Consider the following 5854-nt stretch of genomic DNA (forward strand, 5'->3'; position numbering starts at 1 on the left):
ACATGCGCATATAACGTAGACTTTATTTAGATTGAAGTATGTGCGTGTAAAACTATGTTCTAATCTAAAAAAAGACAATCATCCATAGAGCCCATTTAAAAAATGCTTTATAAGAACCCATAGAAACTACTTTGAAATTAAGTAGTTTTATTTTCTAATTTTAAGATGTTAGAGACCATCCTCCTTAACATACACTACACATATTATAAATGTACAACATATTAAATGTAGTGGACGAAAACAAACTCCTCTACTTGCCATCTGAAAAGAAAACCATGACAAACAACCCTGGCCAAACATAAATTGACCCCGTGGGTTCTTCATTCAAAATGCTTATTCTATGTGATATGGCGTTTCATATAATATGACAGCGGATGACTCATAGGGGTCATATATTTTAATATGGTGAATCTAAGGTTTAGGAACAAATCATTGGCTACACACTAAAGACTAAGAGAATTATGACATTATTTATCACAACATAGCTTTACGGCCCCCCCCCCCCCCCATCTTCACTTGCCTTAAATACTACTGTACAGCCATAAAGTATATTGCCTTCTCTAGTTTTAATGGCCTGTGCACTTCACCAACTCAGTGACACTTCACTGTTTTGCCGATTCTTACTTTTTCTTCAAATGCGTGTGTTCGATTTCGGATCAAGTATATTCCAAGTCATGTTTCCAGATTGGCAACAATTGCCAATCCCACTTAAATGGTGCAAAGGTCACAAAAATAAAAAAAAAATTGTATATTCTGGACTATCCTTTCAGATGAATATCGCTAACACATTTATCCGCATGCATTTAAGATGCGTAAACTCAGGACTGATTTAAAAGCCGCCACCCCAGTAACCATGGATGATAACTTCTTCTCGGTTACGCAAGTTGCACGTGGTCATTTAATCATTGAAATTCTGAGCGCAAGTTGGTCTGCTTCGTTTGCAGGGGTTGTGGTGACATCAGAGAGCCGAGCTCTGATTGCTTCTGATTGAAGGACAGTGGGTAGACATGAAGGCAGCTTGCTTTGAGGTCTACCCACTATCCTTCTATCAGAGCCAATCAGAGCGCGGCGCCTTTCTGACGTCACCACAACCCCTGCAAAAGAAGCGAACTTGCGCTCCCGATTATCGCAGTACCCTCCGTTTCACAAGAAGTCCGAGCAAAACCAGCGCTAAAATCCGAAGAAGTCAATCAGACAGCGCAAAAAGTGCATTGTCATGACGCTCGTCGATTTTGTGCATGAGTTATCACTATTGAAATCAATCACACACAAAAAGAAACCAGGAGATCACTGCGAATTCACAGTGTGCGATTGGTCTTGCCGGTGAAAGCAAGCGCATCAAGACGACAAGCTTCGTAGCGATGCACTTTTATCACTGCGGCTTAATGTGAAACAAGGTACACTAACATAAAGAAACGTTCATGCATGCGGAGCCGCAGTGCAGCTGACAGGTGGCGATCTAACATTCTTATTTGCTGTGCTCGATAGATTTTAACCAGAAGACAACTTGAGATTCTCGTGGTTCGAAAAATTTAGACGTAAAGATATTTCGGTAACTTTTAGGCAAAAAACAAAAAACAAAAAAAAAACAACAAACTCTTACCTGATTAGATGTCCCCTTGAACCAGCAGGGTTGTGTTGTGCAAACGCCGTGGAACGATACGACTATTTATGTAGGAGAGTTGTGTGAGGTTAAAATATTCGTCAAAATGGAAGAACAAACAGTTATAAAAAAAAGATGTTGCGCGAAAGCAAATGACCTTTAATTAGTCAACAAAATCTAAAGAGAAATCATAGTTGTTTTTGAGTCGAAAGAAGCAGCTGTTTATTTTACTCTGCTTTGCGTGAATTTAAAAAATTCCTTCATTCACTTAGGTCCGCGAGTTGAGCAAACTTCAGTCCTCGCCAATTGTGGTCAACTTTGCTGTGCGTTTGATTCATGACCTTTCGAAATCGATTTTCTCTAAGTCGACGAAACGCATTGAACTTTTCCATCTTGTTTTTTTCACGAGCCCGTGTGGGCGTTACATCCTTCTCTTTGTCCCTGTCCTTTCGCGCTTCACTGCAGTCAAGGGCTTGCAGCCTGCGGACCTGCGGTCGTTACTTAAAAAAGTATTATAGATTTTAATTACTAGATGAGCAAAGTACCGTTCCGAATTACGTCTAAAATAATGTATTGCATTACTTGGTACGGTACAAGTTGCTTGCCCATTCCTTTGCCCGAATAATTCTCAACACAAACTTAAGGTGCTATATTTAATAATTCCATTGAAAGAATGGTAATCGTATTTGCTATATCCCATCATTACGTTTCTTGTGGTATCTGTATAACAAATTTGTATCCACGAATAAAAATAATGTGCTATGCTTCTTATAAGTTGTATTTACTGTTCGAAAAAACAGACGCCAGCGGTCAGCAGTTTGCAGAGATTCGACAGCAGTCCGGGTAGCACAGTTCTCTTGGCCCAAATATGTATTTGTTTGGGAATTTAGGGTCTTAATAAGCCCGAAAAAATCCATGTAGAACCAAACTTGACCATTTTTGGCCCGAGTCTGGGTCTGGAACAAAATTCAAGGTTAATCTTCACTGACTTGTAGTTCCCGGCACCCTTGTGCCTAATCGACAAACAAGTGCCAAGGCAATTCTTCAGTACTAGTCGTTCATTTTTTATGTGGCAACTTTGGGCGAAGATTGCCAGAATAGCGCTCGAATTAGGCTGCACTGCTGGTTGTTCGGTTGATGTGTGGCATCTTTACCTGAAGTTTGGCACTTTGGCAATTATAGGACAGGCCAAAGGAAAGCCATTAAAAAGTAAAAGAGCAGAATTTTAGAACTAACGCCTTGGAGCAAAATCATATTAGGCCCCAACAACGGGCGAACTTGGGACAAAATGGGCGATAATCTGGGCATACTATTAGAACAACTGCACGTCAAAGCTTTTTATTTTTTTTAGAATGCATACACTTGTGTTTATGCCGCTCTCTGAATTTTAGTCAATTCTCAGACTGACTATTTACAAATGATAGATCCAGAAATGGAACACAAAGATTTCGCAAACATGTCAAAAACGTGACAAAGTAAAACTAAACGAAAGGGTAACTCATTCAACTTGCGACCCAAGCGACAACGCAATGTCTTAAGTTTCTGAGCAACGGAGATAAAAGTAGAGTCCACCATCAGCCATTGTGCAAGCTTAGTTCTTTATACGCCGGTCAAGTCCTGCACAATTACCGAGGCAGGAAGAGGTGGGACCTATGAATTTTTAGAAAATTCACAGTGGGTTACTGGATGGCTCACGGAATTCTATAATTATTACAATTTTGCGCGGGTCGGCGCGTAACTTCTGCACCTGGGGCAGGTAGGGGCTCCTTTCCAATGCCTTGCCGTTCACGAAGTAGTCGACACTCTGGTATATGGACCTGGTGGCTCGGATAGGTAGTCGTGACGATGCGCCCATGAGAGCTTCGGTGGACTTGTGGAGCAACTGCTCTTTTTTTCACCCAATGAATCTGGAAGGCATGTCGGTTCAGTATAACTAAATTCCAGGTGGTACCGCAGTCAGTTATCGGCGGTGTATATTTTAAAGAAATCTATCACTTCGGGTCCTCAAAAACAGCAAAAAGAATGCCCAACCGGAAGCAGCATACTCACCTCGGAAGTGCGGCCATGTTTGTTTTGGTTTTGCCTCCGCATGTGCATATGTTTTCTACCTGATTCGTTATACGGCTGTGTTATCTACTAATGCCAAAATTTCATTGGCTGCGGAGACATAATGAGATGCTTGGGACCTTGCACGCGACAATACAAATGAAAATTGTAAATGTTACTCCCAATAAAATTACTTGAAATAGTGAATTATTTCAACTAATTCATTACTTCTAGCTAATTACTACCGAAGTCAGCTTGCAGGATAGTGCAAAAATATATAGTGTAATGCAATTTTCTATATGAAATGTTGAATAAATGTTAAGAGCCCTACCGAACACTCTTAACGAAAGGCATTTCTCAAGTGAAGAAACTGTACACAATGTAATAAATAATGGAAACTTGCTTCAAAATTAGATCCAAGGGAAGTTTTCAGCCGAAAAGAAAAATACAGGTTAAAATACATAAGCTGCACATTAAAGCTGTTTTTGTTCTTTTGTAGATATCAAACCACCTTTATATATATATATATATATATATATATATATATATATATATATATATCGCAGAATAGGAGGCGGTCCAAGAAAGGAGTTTGTAGGTCACTACTTTGGTTCATATTCTTTATTAACGTAACACGCACTCAAAACCCGAATGTTGTGGCATTTTATTTGAAATCCAGCATGCTCGAGTTGGCTTTTTAAACTCGCTTGAAAGAAAAAGCGTGTGATTGTGCGGTCCTTGGCATTAGCGCAACCGAATCTCAACTAGAAAAAAACTTGAAGTAAGAGCAATTTGGGAGAGCGAAAATAAATTGCTACGCAGAAGTATTCGAAAAAAAGAAAACTCAAACCAAAAGTTTAGAAACAAAGAGTTCCCAACGTTTCGGGGTCGACTTGACTCCTTCTTCAGGGGTGACTAAAAATGGAATGGGACAGCGGGGGCTTCGACCTCTCCTTCCTCTTCTACCGAGGTGATGTTTTGTGAACGTGACGCAGGCCATGGACGTAAATAGATGGTGAGGCCCCGAGGGACCTGTTAATGTTCCCCGGTGTATTCTGGATATGCCACGACTCCAAGAACAGGCGTTTTCGAATATATGGCTCCGTGTCTATCACGTGCGCGTTTCCGAAGTCGATCCGATGATCAAATACTTCACAATGTTCCGCGACGGCGCTACGCTCACGATCGAAATTGCGCACATCGTTCTGGTGCTGGCGCATGCGTTCGGGAAAAGATTTAGTTTCACCGATGTAGGCAGCGGGGCACTCTGCACACGGTATCTTATAGACCACGCCTTGTGCTTTCTCTTTTGGTAGGCGATCTTTCGGCCTTGGTATGAGCCGTCCTAATGTTGACACTGGCTTGCGCGCCACTTGGATCCCCTCTTTTCGCAGCACGCACGCGAGTGTCTCGCTCGTCCCTTTTACATAGGGGACGCTGATGCGGGCGATGGGGCGGGGCTATGTGTCACCCAACGATCCACGGTTATTGCGCGTACAGCACTGTCCACTGGCGACGCGTTGAACAAAACTCCTTGAATAGCCGTTTTTTTGGAGGTCAGCAAGTATGGTCTGTTTCTCCTCTTTTCTGTCTCTTTCCAACGAGCAGATGGTCACTGCTCTAGACAATAGAGTAGAGACCACAGACGTCTTGTGACTCGTTGGGTGGTTCGACTCATAATCAAGATAGCGTCCGGTGTGTGTTGGCTTCCTGTAGACCGTGAATCCCAGTTTGTCTCCTTGCCTTTTCACCAGAGCATCGAGGAACGTCAAGACTCCATCTCTCTCGTATTCTACAGTGAACTGGATGGCCGGTTCTATGGAATTCAGGTGTGCGAGGAAGTGGTTCACCTCTGATTTCTTCACGATGCAAAATGAATCATCTACATAGCGCAAAAACTCTTTTGGCCTGTTGGCGAAAGTGCTAAGCGCTTTCTGTTTAACCGCTTCCATTGTGAGGTTTGCCGTCGTGACAGAAATAGAGGCGCCCATTGCCGCTCCGCTGACTTGTTTGAAAATCTCATCCTTGAAGCTGAAGTACGTACTGCCAAAGCAGAACTCGAGAAGGCGGCATAGCTCACCAACACTGAGCCTGGTGCTTGAGCCCAATGTTTCGTCTTTCTCGAGAACCGCTCTGGCTGCAGCAGCTGCTAAGGGAAGTGGCACGCTGGTAAAGAGTGACGCAACGTCGAAAGACGCAATCGTG

Source organism: Ixodes scapularis, unplaced genomic scaffold (genome assembly GCF_016920785.2).
Source record: "Ixodes scapularis isolate PalLabHiFi unplaced genomic scaffold, ASM1692078v2 PGA_scaffold6__148_contigs__length_123643588, whole genome shotgun sequence".
Lineage (NCBI taxonomy): Eukaryota > Metazoa > Arthropoda > Arachnida > Ixodida > Ixodidae > Ixodes > Ixodes scapularis.